The following is a 16214-nucleotide window of genomic DNA, read 5'->3' on the forward strand; positions in this document are numbered from 1 at the left end:
CTATTCACACGTGGTTATGTTTTGAATAGGATCTTTATTCATGTTTAACTTTTTAAAATCATATATTGATCATTTTAAAATATTGGTTCACTGGACTATATAGAGCTACTAAATGCTGACAGATTGCATCATAAGATTTTTGAAAATTGTATTTGTTAACATTAGATTCTTCTCATCAGCAAAGTCTCTAAGTACTAGGAAGCTGGCAATGTCTGATTGCCAGATAACACACTTTTCAGAATTTAAATTTTATTAGAAGTTGTCAGTTGTTTAATTCATAATAATAGATCAACTGAATCATTTTTGACAAAGTGCCTACCAAGTATCTGACTTCCTCACTCTGAATAGCTTCAGTTTATTGAATTTCTTTCAAATAAAAATAGTTTTAATTAAAAAAAAGACTATATGTGCTGGGAGGATGTGGAGAGATGGAAACTCTTGGACATTGTTGATGGGAATTTATATTAGCACAGCTATTGTAGAAAAATAGTAAGTATTTTCTTTGAAAAAAAATTCTTTAAAAATAGAACTATCATATGATCTTCCAATCCCACTACTGGGTATATACCCAAAGGAAGCAAAATCAGCTTGCTGAAGAGGCATCTGTATTCCCCTGTTTACTACAGCACTCTTCACAATAATTTAGAAATGGAGACACAAAAGTGGCCTTCACCAATGAATAGATGAAGAAAATACAGTACCTATACATGATGAAATCCTGTCATTTGTGACAACATGAATGGAATTGGAGATCACTCTTTAAGTAAAAGAATCCAGACACAAAAACTACAATTACCACATGCTCTTACTCATGTGTAAAATTTTTAAAAGTATGAGAGTAGAATGGAGGCTACTAGAGCCTGGAAAGAATAGTGGGGAAGGAGGATGAGGAAAGGTTGATAAATGGATACTAAGTTCAGTTAGATAGTTGGAAAAAGTTCTGGTGTGATATTGCACTGCAAGATGACTAAAGATAACATGTTTTCAAAAGTTACAAGAAAGTATTTTAAAAAGCTTTCACCATTCAAGAGTTATGGAACCTTTCTGGTGGAATTTTTGGCTCTTCTAAATATATAGAATCAAGTCATCTGCAAATAGGGATAGTTTGAGCTCTTCTTTTCCTATTCATATCCCTTTAATTTCCTTCTTTTGTCTAATCGTTCTGGCTAGGGTTTCAGGGATTATATGGAATAGAAGTGGTGAAAGAGGGCATCCCTGTCTTGTTACAGTTTTTATAGGGAAAGTTTTCAATTTTTCTCTGTTTAGAATGATGTTGGCCTTGGATTTTGCATTGATAGCTTTTACCATGTTGAGGTATGTTCTTACTATCCCTAGTTTTTCTAGTGTTCTGGGCATAGATTGTATTTTGTCAAATGCTTTTTCTGCATCTATTAAGATAACAATGTGATTCTTGTCTTTAAGTTTATTGATGTGATGAATTACATTTATTGAATTCCATATGTATGTTGAACCATCCTTGCATTCATGGATTGAACCACACTTGATTATGGTTCACTATCTTCTTATTATGTTTTTGAATACAATTTGCCAGTATTTTATTAAGAATTTTTGCATCTATGTTCATCAGGGATATTGGTCTTAAGTTTTCTTTTCTTGATGTGGTTTTGGTATCAGGGTGATAGTAGCTTCATAGAATGAGTTTTGAAGAGTTATCTTCTTTTCTATTTCATGGAATAATTTGAGGAGGAGTGGTATAAGTTCTTCTTTGAAAGTTTGATGTAAATTGGCTGAGAGTCCATCTGGTCCTGGGCTTTTGTTTGTTGGTAGGTTTTTGACAGTATCATGAATTTCATTGCTTAAAATTGATGGATAAATCTTATATGTCCTGCTGATTCAGTATGGGTAAGTCATATGACTCTAAACGTTTCTCAATGTCTCTATTTTATCAGAGTATAGACTTTCAAAGTAGTTTCTGATTATTGTCTCTCAGTAGTGTCTATGGTGATATTTCCTTTTTCATCATCACCAGAAAGCTTCTATAACTCATAAATGAGTTCAGCAAAGTAGACATAAAATGAACACCCATAAATCAGTTGTGTTTCTGTACACCAATGACAAATCAGCTGAAAAAGAAATCAGAAAAACTATTCACAACAATGTCAAAAATTATTTGGGAATCAATCCAACAAAAGAGATGAAAGACCTCTACAATGAAAACTGCAAAACACTAAAGAAAGAAATTGAAGAAAACCTTAGAAGATGGAAAGATCTCCTATGTTCTTGAATAGGGAAAACTGGTATTGCTCAAATGATCATAAAACAAAAAGCAATATAAGGGTGTTATTAAAACCCCAATGATGTTCTTAATAGAAATAGAAAAAGCAGTCATGTGAAATTCATTTGAAAAAATAAGAAGCCAAGAATAGCCAAAGAAATCCTTAGCAATAAAAGTGAAGCAGGCAGCATCAAAATACCACACCTTAAATATACTACAGAAACATGGTAACAAAAACAACATGGTATTGGCACAAAAACAGACATGAAGACCAATGGAACAGAATAGAAGAAACAGAGAAAAATCCACATAAATATAGTTATCTCATTCTTGACAAAGGCACAATTAACATACATTGGAGGAAAGATAGCCTCTTCAACAAATAGTGTGGGAAAACTGGAAAAACATATGCAGCAAAACTCCCCTGTCACAATACTCAACTATAAGTGATCAATGACTTAGGCATTTGACTGGACACCCTGTGACTACTAGAAGAAAAAGTATGCCCAAATCTCTGTTATGCCAACTTATGAGACTAATTCCTCAACAAGACTCTACAGCGCAAGAAAGAAATCAAGAATAAATAAATGGAATGGTATCAAACTAAAAAGATTCTTCACAGCAAAGGAAACAACCAAGAATGTAAATAGAGTGCCTACAGAATAGGAGAAAATCTTTGCCACCTACACCTCAGATAGAGCATTGATCTCAAAGATATATAAAGAACTCAAAAAAATTAACACACATACACACACACAAAAAAAAAAAAAACACCAAAAAACAAAACAACTAACCCAACCAACAAATGGGCTAAGGAACTGAACAGATACTTAAAACAGAAGAAGTAAGATCAGCAAATAAACATATAAAAAGATGTTCAACATCTCTAGCAATTAGAGAATTGCAAATTAAAACTACACTAAGATTCCAACTCCAGTCAGAATGGCAATTATCAAGAATACAAGCAACAAATGGTGGTTCCATTCCCAGCTTTCCAAGAAATCTCCATACTGCTTTCCAAATTGGCCGCACCAATTTGCAGTCCCACCAGCAATGTACAAGTGTACCCTTTTCCCCACATCCTCACCAGCACTTGTTGTTGTTTGACTTCATAATGGCTGCCAATCTTACTGGAGTGAGATGGTATCTTAGGGTGGTTTTGATTTGCTTTTCTCTGACTGCTAGAGATGGTGAGCATTTTTTCATGTACTTGTTGATTGATTGTATGTCCTCCTCTGAGAAGTGTCTGTTCAGGTCCTTGGCCCATTTGTTGATTGGGTTATTTGTTATCTTATTGTTTAATTTTTTGAGTTCTTTGTATACTCTGGATATTAGGGCTCTATCTGAAGTGTGAGGAGTAAAGATTTGTTCCCAGGATATAGGCTCCCTATTTACCTCTCTTATTGTTTCTTTTGCTGAGAAAAAACTTTTTAGTTTGAGTAAGTCCCATTTGTTGATTCTAGTTATTAACTCTTGTGCTATGGGTGTCCTATTGAGGAATTTGGAGCCCGACCCCACAGTATGTAGATTGTAGCCAACTTTTTCTTCTATCAGACGGCGCGTCTCTGATTTGATATCAAGCTCCTTGATCCATTTTGAATTAACTTTTGTGCATGGCGAGAGAAAGGGATTCAGTTTCATTTTGTTGCATATGGATTTCCAGTTTTCCCAGCACCATTTGTTGAAGATGCTATCCTTCCTCCATTGCATGCTTTTAGCCCCTTTATCAAATATAAGATAGTTGTAGTTTTGTGGATTGGTTTCTGTGTCCTCTATTCTGTACCATTGGTCCACCTGCCTGTTTTGGTACCAGTACCATGCCGTTTTTGTTACTATTGCTCTGTAGTATAGTTTGAAGTCTGGTATTGCTATACCGCCTGATTCACACTTCCTGCTTAGAGTTGTTTTTGCTATTCTGGGTCTTTTATTTTTCCATATGAATTTCATGATTGCTTTATCTGTTTATACAAGAAATGCCGTTGGGATTTTGATTGGCATTGCATTAAACCTATAGAGAACTTTTGGTAATATCGCCATTTTGATGATGTTAGTTCTGCCTATCCATGAACAGGGTATATTTTTCCATCTTCTAAGATCTTCTTCTATTTCTCTCTTTAGGGTTCTGTAGTTTTCATTGTATAAGTCTTTCACCTCTTTTGTTAGGTTGATTTCCAAGTATTTTATTTTTTTTGAGGATATTATGAATGGAGTGGTTGTCCTCATTTCCATTTCAGAGGATTTATCGTTGATATACAGGAATGCCTTTGACTTATACGTGTTGATTTTATATCCTGCCACTTTGCTGAATTCATTTATTAGCTCTAATAGTTTCTTTGTAGACCCTTTTGGGTCTGGTAGGTATAGAATCATGTCATCTGCAAATAGTGATAATTTAAGTTCTTCTATTCCCCTTCTCGGTCTATTCCCTAAAGACCTAAAAAGAGCATACTACAGGGACACTGCTACATCGATGTTCATAGCAGCACAATTCACAATAGCAAGACTATGGAACCTCAATAGATGAATGGATAAAAAAAAAATGTGGCATTTATACACAATGGAGTATTACTCTGCATTAAAAAATGACAAAATCATAGAATTTGCAGGGAAATGGATGGCATTAGAGCAGATTATGCCAAGTGAAGCTAGCCAATCCCTAAAAAACAAATGCCAAATGTCTTCTTTGATATAAGGAGAGTAACTAAGAACAGAGTAGGGAGGAAGAGCATGAGAAGAAGATTAACATTAAACAGGGACGAGAGGTGGGAGGGAAAGGGAGAGAGAAGGGAAATTGCATGGAAATGGAAGGAGACCCTCAGGGTTATACAAAATTACATACAAGAGGAAGTGAGGGGAAAGGGAAAAAAAAACAAGGGGGAGAAATGAATTACAGTAGATGGGGTAGAGAGAGAAGAGGGGAGGGGAGGGGAGGGGAAGGGGGATAGCAGAGGATAGGAAAGGCAGCAGAATACAACAGACACTAGTATGGCAATATGTAAATCAGTGGATGTGTAACTGATGTGATTCTGCAATCTGTATACGGGGTAAAAATGGGAGTTCATAACCCACTTGAATCAAAGTGTGAAATATGATATATCAAGAACTATGTAATGTTTTGAACAACCAACAATAAAAATTAAAAAAAAAACACACAGAACAAATGGAAAAAGAAAGAATACAAGCAACAATAAATGTTGGTAATGATGTGGGGAAAAAGGTACACTCATACATTGCTGGTGGGACTGCAAATTGGTACAACCACTCTGGACAGCGGTATAGGGATTCCTCAGAAAACTTGGAATGGAGCCACCATTTGACCCAGTTATCCCACTGCTCAACAAGGGATTAAAATCTGCATACTACAGTGACATGGCCAACATGAAGGTTTATAGAAGCTCAATTCACAATAGCTAAGCTATGGAACCAAATCAGGTGCCCTTCAACAAACAAATGAATAAAGAAAATGTAATATGTATACCCAATGGAATGTTACTCAGCCTTAAAGAATAGTGAAATTGTGGCATTTGCCATTAAATGGATAGAACTGGGGAATATCATGCTAAGTGAAATAAGCTAATCCCCCCAAATCAAAGGCCAAATATTCTCTCTAATATTTAGATGCTAACCCTTAATAGGAAAGGGTGTGGAAGGCAAGATTTCATTGTATTTGACAGAAAAAGGAAGGAAAGAAAGGGAGGGGAGGATGGGAATAGGAAAGACAATAGAATGAATCGAATCTAACTTTTCTAACCTTATGTTTAAATACATGACCAGTATAACTCCACATCTTGTACAACCACAAGAATGGGATCATAATTACAATAAGTCTTACTCCATTTATGTACAATATGTAAAAACACACTCTACTGTCATGTATATCTAAAAAGAACAAATAAACAAAAATGTTTTCACCATAATGAGATAATAAGTGCTCGGGGAAATCCATATGTTTACCCTTATTTAAATTTTATACAATGTATGCATGTATCAGAGCTTCACATGACTCTCAATTTATATACAATTGAAGTTTTAAATATATAAATTAAAAATAAATTTAATTTAAATTTTGAAATAAGATAAAGTTGCAACAGTAACCAAGAAAAGAATTGAAAATTATAAGGCAACTATATAAATTTAGGATGATAGGAGAAGGAAAATAAATAGTATGGTAAGGTTGACAAATTCTTGTCTTTCTTATCAAGAAAGATATTGAGAAAGATCTATGTGGATACACATTTGCAAATAAAGTACATTGTTTAGAATTATAGTGTTATCCATCAGAAGTAAAAACACACTATTAGGAGGGTTACCCAGGGAAATGGAAAATCGAGAAAACTAGAAGATGGACATCAATCTGTACCCAGCATACTTAGCATAGCTTTTGATTTTTTTTGATCATTATTCTGTTTAGGTTTTTAACATTTGCTGAAAATAATTTTATTATATTTTAATTTTAACACATAATTTTGTGTTTTGAACTTTAACAGTTATTAGCATTGTTTTCGTAGCTGCAGCTTCATGTTAGGTGATGTAAATGGAGACCAAGCTTCTTCCATACCCCGTTCAGACCTATCCCCAGACATGCAGCCACAGTGCAGGCAAACATCCCTGAAGGGGAAGGGACATGGGAGTCCGACAGGTTGAACTAACTGAAGAAACTAAATAGGATGTCTAAGGTTTTTCTTCTTTTCCTTTTTCCATCTACATGATGCTATTTATTGATCCAATTGTAATACTTAGTAAACAATACTCCTATGAAGGAAGATTCAAGGATGGAAATATTGAAATAGCTGGTCGAACTGTTACAACAAAAGTATATGGAGTATTATGAAAAAAATGCTTGAAGTTTTAAAGAAAATTTCAATAAACCTCAGTTTAATTATTATAGTTGAAGTCCAGGAACTTTAACAAAACTTTAGTGTTGACAGAATCTAAGTTGTGAAGAAATGTACTGTTGTTCAATAGCTGTAATCAAAATGATTTCTCTTGAGGGGTTAGGCAGATATATGTGAGCATGGTTACACTGGTAAGCTGTCAAAGGCATGCCACATAGGGCCAAATTTTTTTCTGCAACTGTCCAGTTATTTCAGTAGATATTTCACCCCCATCTGACCTTCCTAACTCACCAATGGGGATCTACATGCATTGCATTAATGGACTGATTGCCAGATGTAGGTCAGTGTAAACTCCTATAAAAATAGGAGACAGTTACTACTTTTCTAATGTTGAAAATTGGTTATCATAGAATAAACAACAATAATATTTTTTATATTTTTCAGTGGTAAAATCTGATGCTCATTCCACTTTCTGTAACCTGACTTTTTTTTTTTTTCAGGGCTGGGGATTGAACCCAGGGCCTTGCACCTGCTAGGCAAGTGTTCTACCACTGAATTATAGCCCCAGCCTGGCCTTTTGTTCTCATCAAAGGAGACTGATAAGGTAAGATCAGAAATTAATTCTAATGAAAAGGGTTAATATTGCCTTGTCTTTAAGTTCCAATACTTGGTTCTTGAATATGCATATAGACACACAGTCACACTCCATTCAAATACTATTTTTTTTTGGATAATCATGAAATTGCAAAGTACATTCAGATGACCTTTTTTGGTATCAAAAAGAGAGAGAGAAAAAACAATCTTTAACTGTTTAGAATATATGTGAAATTAAAATTTGTGAGTTTGACATACATTGCTATTTAAAAGGTCTCTAGAGGTTAAAGCATCCTCAATGTTGTAAAATTCATAGTATTATTTTTGTTCTCACCAAGATTAAGCTAAGTGAAAATCTCAAGTTTATGATGCTGAAAGAAATTCAGCAAGTGTTTGGTTGATTGCTATTTCTTATTCTAATGTGTGTATAAGGTAGTCACTTGGCTTTTATGCATTTGTGTGCATTTTGTGGGGAGAAAAGGTTTGGGAAACACTGAGTAAAAAACAGATTTATGAAAATATTTGTTTATAATCTTTAAAAACACAGATAATTTCTTATAGAATTTTCAGTTAACTCCTTTCTCTATCTAGGGGTTAACAGGAAATTCTGTAAGAAATTTTGCAATTGAATAATATCATGGTCATTGAATTAATAACTCATACTGAAGCAAGATTAAGTTTTAGAGATAAAAGAGAAAGCATCTGGAGGGTAAAAGAAGTGATTTTTTTTTGTCATGATCCTCATATTGAGGATTAAATGCCCTGTTCCTCACTTCAACATGCATGCATAGAATACAGTGCTGTGCCAATCAGAGAAAACTCATCTCTATTAAGCCCCTGAAACTTCCTATGCTCCAAGTTCATTTTGAGCAAAGACATACAGTGAAACTTGGAATCTGTTGTACTGGGACTCCTGTTGACAATGATGGATATTCTTTAACAGTCCTGTCATTTGGTAGAGCAGACTTGGTCCTCTTGGTCCACTTAAGGGTTTAAATCGCTGCTCCGGAGGTTTGGTTGTTGACAGGAGGAAAGGGTTATCCTGTAAGCTCAGAAATCTTCATTATAATAGGTATCATAATTTGAATGCCTTTAAAATTGTTACTACATATATTGTATGTGCAAAAACAAGATAAGGGCATTTTTAAACTCTCTTTTTATTCTTAAAGTATAAGCTCTAAATAAAATCTTAGATACAAAAAATATATAAATAAATTAACCCAATGAACACAGAATGATATTTGATTGATAGACTTTAAGTTAATCTTTAAAGTTCCTTATGTTCATTTAACAAAGCAATCATGGCGTCATTTTATCAAAGGCCCAAGGACTTAAGTTAATAGCTCATTAATTTAACTTCAGTTGTTGCCAGGAAACCAGATACAACTGAGTAGAATGGAAAACATTATTCCCTTTATTTTATTCCAGAGTAATCAGAAGTGGAAACTTATGGGCACTTAAAAATATTCAAAAGCCCTGATTAATGATCTAAAATTATAGAATCAGGTGAAATTAGGCACCTAACTTGAGTTCAATGAATTGCATTTTTTCCCCAACTATGACTCATATAATATAATGTTGGTGACTCAGGCTCTTACTGTTTGCTAACCTCAAATCACACCTGTGCATCTATTACTCAATTTAGAAGAGTTAGAGCATGATGTACCCAAGGACATAAAGGTTTCTGGCAGAGTGCGCTTTGCTCACTGAAGGTCACAGCAGGTACTGATGCAATCAGAGATCACCACAGTGGCCCTCTGAAATCAAACTCACTTATGCATCTCAGCTTGCTTTAAGGTTGCATGAATTATCTGATGATTCTAAACTTAAATCTGTCTTATCAGAGCATTCTAAAGTCAGTCTTACCGACAACGCTTGCAGTTAGTCTTGTGCATGAAAGCCAAGAATTTCCTGGAAAGCAAATCCCCAATGGAAACCTAGTGGGAATAGAGTCCCCTTCATTTTGGCTTCTCATTAATTTCACATGGCTCCATCTACTTTTTTCAAGAATTACCCCTATCCAAGTGGGCTTTAGTGATACTATTAGCAAAACATCATCACAGGAGGGAAATGGAGAACATTGGATAAATTAATCATTGCCAACAGTAATAAAATTGGAAATAATGAATTTGAATATCCCTTTATACTTTTAAAGAAGTTGAGATTCACACCTGTCTTCTTATTAACCAAAGGAAATTTGAGTAGTCTCTGAGAGCCCAGCATGTGTTCCAAAAAAAAAAAAAAAGTTCCTTGGCCCTCCTGTTGTCATATTATTATTTTAAAAGACAATATAGGAAATTTATTTTACTCATTTTAATGAGAAACTCGTATTTTCTTTAAAAGACTAGAAGTTACATGATTTTCTTTAATAAAAGCCATAACACCAAAGTGCAAATATAAAGCATAAAGATTCAAATCCTCACAAATTTGATAAAGCAAATTATTCAAAATTAATGAACTGACCTTGAATAGCAACTAGAATTATAAGGGTCTTATTTTGTATGTCTTCAGAGTCATTTGGTTTTTCTCAAACTCCAGTAGCAACGAAAGGAATTAGGTATCTTGGAGAAATTTAGGACTGGGGCAGGAAAAATACAAGATAAGCCTGAATCATCTCATGGTGCTAGGATATAAGATAGTCCTTTAAAAATTTTTTAAAAAAGCATAAAATGGGGGTATGCCTGCTTACAACAAAACTCCCAAAGGCCAATTTTGAAACAATCAGAGCAATGAAGTAAACAACATAATATTGGATTATAATACAAAGTATAAAATAAGTAGTCATGAATCTATTCTAGTATAAGTGAATTATTGATGAATGAATGAATGAATGAATGAATGAATAAGAGGAGACAAGTTTCCCATGCAGAAGAATTCTAAGTGATTTCAATATAACTTCACTGTGGAGGGAGTAGAGCAAACACTTCTTAACACTCCTTAAGTGTGTTTGGTGCATACTGATTTCCTTGTAGAGTGTGAAAAATGGGTCAGGGGATTGTAAATTTACAGTGGAAAAACTTGACAAACATAATATTAAGAATGATAAGTTGAGTTGATAGTATGCACCCTTGATAAAATGTGATGAAAATGGTCCCCCTTTTTTAATGGCCTTTCTTCTCAAAACCTATAATTTCAGTGTAATCATGAGGAAAAAAAAGACAAATGTAAATGAGGGGAAATTCTACTAAATATCTGACCAATTTCCCTCAAAACTATCAATGTGTTATCAAAACAGCAAGTCTCAGAAGTAAGTAAGGAATGGAAAAATAAAATGTTACATTAAAAAAAATCTGAATCAAGTGTGCACTTACGAGTTCACAAAATGTTAAAAATTTAAAATGCATTAGACTACTCCTTTTTCCACATAGCGTTTGGACAATCCACTTTTTCTCTGAGAAAAGCTGCCTATATTCATTTTTTTCATCCACATTGGGAGGGCCAGCTAGGCAGAGAGACCAGAATGTTCTAGGATAAACAGTCACATGTTTAGTTGTGCTTGTATCAGCTACCCAATGAGTCCAGTTGTTCACTTTGCTCTTTGTGTATCTATTCAGGATTGCCTACCTGAAACCATTAGCTTAAGTCCATATGAAGGAATTGTGCTGTTGTCTATACCTTTCTATTTCTAGTGAAGAGTAGGATCTTGATGAAGACCTTCTACCTATGGACTTTGCTTCTCTAGAATTTCTGGATTTGGCCTCAGGACTGACAGTCTGATTTGAACTCTTCCTATTGTCCTTCCAAAGGTAAAAGTAATTAGCAGAAGTACCAGACACCAGATTGCCATGTGCCCTGGACAATCCTCTCAGACTACTGTGTAAAGAAGGATTACACTAGTTCAATAGTGTGAAGATTATGGTATCAACAGACTACCTGGAACTTAGCAAATTCACAAGAAATCCCAGCTATCATTTTCAGTAATATTGTTGCTTTTGGTTACCAAAAGACTTCAAACGTAACCTAGTAATGTTTTCTAGATTTTTCCAGAGAACTGTTTCTTCTGACACAAGCTCTGGGGATGAGGATGCCAAGAAGTTGAAATTCAGAGAAAACCAGCACTCCCCCAGAGCCTATCTGCTCTCTCAGCCTCAATTCTGATCATATCACACCATTCCATTTCTTTCTACTTTGCACTACATGCTGGGTTTGAATTTAAAAACTATCCACCTGTTTAGAAAGCATCTTATTCATAGTAATGCAGCCCTTCGTGTCTAACCTCTTATTCATACAGGCTGTGATTCAGAAGTAGAGTCCAAACAGGAAACAGTGAGAATTTCTTTAACTTTCCAGTATGTGTATTTTATCCATGATTCAACGTGAACTTGTTTTCTGTGGTGCCAGAATGTGTGATGTGACTTTCCTTTTATATTTAGAACGTATGACATAGCTGCTATGAATATTTAGGGATTTGGCAGGGTTTTGTGATACTGGGGTCTTTGTTCATGAGGAAGCCAACATATGGTTTATATCATGCAGAGTAAAAAGTAGAGAGATGATCAATTTACATTTTTGTTTTGTTCTTGACATTCCACAGTCATGTTGAGGCAGTTTCCTGCATCTTTATTTTATTTATTTATCTTTGTTATTTAATAACCAGTAGATATTGTCACCTATCCTCTCAAAACATACACTGTCTATTGCATACCAGTAGGTTCTCCAGCAATAAATGTTTTGAGAATAGCACGCAAAAAAAGAATGAGTGTTTGCTAACTCCATTCCTGATGAAACTTTCCTTTTGTAATCCAGGTTACTCTTTCAATAACATATACACTATACAGTGGTGTTCATAATTAGATATGAATTGATGAATAATTTTGGCAACATCATCAACAGAGTGAGCTTTTACTAGTAATAAAACATCCAGATTCAGCTGTCTGTTAGTTTGCTTATGAAACAGAATGGCTTTGTAAAACAAACAAAAAGGGATCAAATATACCACGGTTAACTCATGCACTCTTGCTCACACTGAAGCTGATTCCTGATTGGCAGCATGAGAACCCCTGGTTCAAGTGTCGTCTCAGAAAAGTGGATGGTTTGGTCTCAAAGGGCTTTCTGGTATCTATATCCCATCTCTCTATCTAGGCATCTTGCCTGAATTTTAAATTTTAGTTGCTATTGCTCAGATTGGATAGTCAGATTTTTAAAATTTTTTTTGTGGGGGAGGTGCCAAGGAATAGAACTCAGGAGTACTCGATCACTGAACCACATCCACAATCCTATTTTGTATTTTATTTAGAAACAAAGTCTCACTGAGTTGCTTGATGACTTGCTTTTGCTGAGGCTGGCTTTGAACTTGAATATTATTTTTAATTGACAAATATCTATTAACTGACAATATGAATGTATTTATTGGGCACAGTATGATAGTTTGATATATGTATACATTGTGAAATAATTAAATCAAGCTAATTAACATATCTATTGCCTCACCTATTTATAACCTTTTTTTTTCCTTTAACCTTATATAAAAGTTACTCTTTTTGTAATTTTGAAATGTACAGGACATTATTATTAACTCTGATCACCATGCCATGCAACAGCTCACTAAAACTTCTCCTATACAATTGAAATTTTGTACCCTTTAACTAATATCTCCGCTTTCCCCATTTGCTCATAGACCTCCCCATCCATACCAGGCTCTGGTAGTCACCATTCTATTCTACTTCTATGAGTTTGATTGTTTTAGATTCTACATGTGAGATCATGCCATATTTGTCTTTCTGTGTCTGACTTATTTAACTTAGCTGATATCTTCCAGGTTTATCTATGTTGTTGGTAGACAGTAGATGGTAGACTGTTCTTTTTCAAAGCTGAACAGTAAATTTTCTATTGTGTATGTATACCACATATTCTTCATCTGTTCATCTGTTGATGGACACTTAGGTTGCTTTCATATTTTGTCTTTTGTGAATAATGTTGCAGTGAACATGGAAGTGCTGATTATACTCTTAATATCCTAACTTCATTTCCATGGGATATATATCCAGAGGTAGGATTGCGAGATCTGATAGTTCTAATTCTTTACTTTTGTTGAATAACTTCCATATTGTTTACCATAATGGCTATACTAATTTACATCCCCACCAACAATACTTTTCCACTCTTTTTAAAATTATTTGTTCTAATTAATTATACATGTCATTAGAATGCACTTTGATATATCATACATAAATATAGTTTCTCATTCTTCTGGTTGTACATGATGTAAAATCTACCAATTGTGTAGTCATATAGGCACATATGGTAATAATGTCAGATTCATTATACTATCATTCTTACCCCAAGCCCTCCCCCTATCTTCATTCACCTCTACTTAATCCAAAGTACTTCTGTTCTTCTCCAGTCCCACCCCCCCCATTGTGAATTTGCATCTGCCTTTGGTTTGAAGGGATTGGCTTATTTTGCTTAGCATGGTATTCTCCAGCCCCATTCATTTACCTGCAAATGCCATAATTTCATTCTTATTTTAGATTGAGTAATATTCCATTATGTATATATACCACTGTTCATCTATTCGTCTGTTGAAGGGCACCTTAGCTGATTTCATGGTTTACTTATTGTGAGTTGAGCTGCTATAAACATTGATGTCACTGTGTCCCTGTAGTATACTGATTTTAAATCCATTCGGTATGTGCCAATGAGTGGAATAACTGGGTCAAATGGTGGTTCCATTCCAGGTTTTCTGAGGAATCTCCATACTGCTTTTCATAATGGTTGCACCAATTTGTAGTCCAACCAGCAATGTATGAGTGTGTCTTTTCCCCCACATCCTTGCCAACATTTATTGTTGCTTATCTTCTTGATAATTGCCATTGTTACTGGAGTGAGATGAAATCTTAGAGTAGTTTTAATTGACATTTCTCTTATTACTGGAGATGTTGGACATTTTTGCATGTATTTGTTGATCAATTGTATATCCTTTTCTGTGAAGTATCTGTTCAGTTCCTTAGCCCATTTATTGATTGAGGTATTTGTTTTGTTTTTTTTTTTTTTTTTTTTTGGTGTTGAGTTTTTTGAGTTCTTTCTATATCCTGGAGATTAATATTCTATCTGAGATGCATGTGGTAAAGATTTTCTCCCATTCTGTAGGCTTTCTCTTCAAAAAAACAAAAAAAGGGTTAAATATGATTGAATTATACAACTTTGAAGTGTATGGCATTCACCTTCTTCTGAATGCAAAATCTGCATTTCTGAATTTAATTCTAACAACCTATGAAAGCTCTTTTATAACACAATTTTAATAAGTTCCCTTTCTTTAATCAGACATTTCTTTTTCATATCAACGCAAACACATTCTCTTCCTCCACAAAAACGTGGGCAACAAAGCAATTACAACAAATCAAGAAAGCATTTGAGGTTGTACCATATGACATTTTAACTGTAAAATTATAATTCTTAAATCTTTCATAATGTTTATGATGTTTTGATTTCACTCAAGAAGAGAAAAAAAGCATCTATCTCTGCCAACACATTTTGGTGGATTCATCTCCTTTCACAGAAATCTCTAAGGGTTTCCTAATTAGAGGAATTTACAGGAAACATCAAACATTCTAAATAACTGATGTGTTCTAATTAAGGTCTCAGCAATTGAGAAAATTAAACTTTACATTTTTACAATATCAAACTACATGGCAGTTTCCAGAAAGTTTCTAAGCAATTGAAGGAATTATCGAAAATTAGGAAATGGAAGAGAAAGGCATTTCTGTGTTGCTACTATAGTATTTTAATTGTGCAATTAAATTGATAGCTGTCATCTTTCCTCCAAATTAAAAACAATGAGAGGAACATTATTAAAGTTTGTCACCAATATATTTCAATGTAGAAGAGCAAGAGCAAGTCAATATAATTTTTGCTAATATTATATCAAATTTTTCAAATTTAATTTATAGTATATTAATAAAACATACAAATAAAAATATTTTAAATGATAGTAAAGTCATAGATTGAGAAGATGAACCTAAATTCTGAAATTTTTGTTAACTTTCATATAAAACTTTGACTAGTCAGATCAATCTATAATTACAGAGAGAAGTCATGAGTTTGTGGTTCAGTTTATTTTCTCATTTGATTCATTTAGAAGCATAATATCTCAAAATCGTATCAATTAAAAATAAACCAAGTAAGTAAAATTGCTAGAATCAAAACTTTGGTAATATAAGTAGATAAATAGATACATTGACATAAATTTTCTTCTATTTTAGTTAAAACCAGTGACCAAAGAAAACATCTAGAAGAGAATGTTGTATATAACCACTGAAAAAACACTGATTATTTCTATCTGAATTTTCCAGGTTATGTGTCTATTACAACAAGATGGCCTTAATTTTTATGTATTTTAATTGAGTTTAAGATTTTGCATATAATTTATTAGAGGTAACTCTTAAAATTAATTAGATTTTTCCTTACTCTCAATATTCTCTTATGCTCTTAATAGCTTCAAATTTATATAAAAGGCCGGAAAACCTTAAAGTGGTATTTTACTTTTATATAAAGTCTTTTCCTTTATACATACATCTAATAAGAAATTCAAAGTTCTTATTTGTAGTGTG

This window comes from Marmota monax, unplaced genomic scaffold (assembly GCF_021218885.2).
Source record: "Marmota monax isolate L192 unplaced genomic scaffold, Marmota_monax_Labrador192_F-V1.1 WCK01_AAM20220418_F8-fsc00232, whole genome shotgun sequence".
NCBI classification, from domain to species: Eukaryota; Metazoa; Chordata; class Mammalia; order Rodentia; family Sciuridae; genus Marmota; species Marmota monax.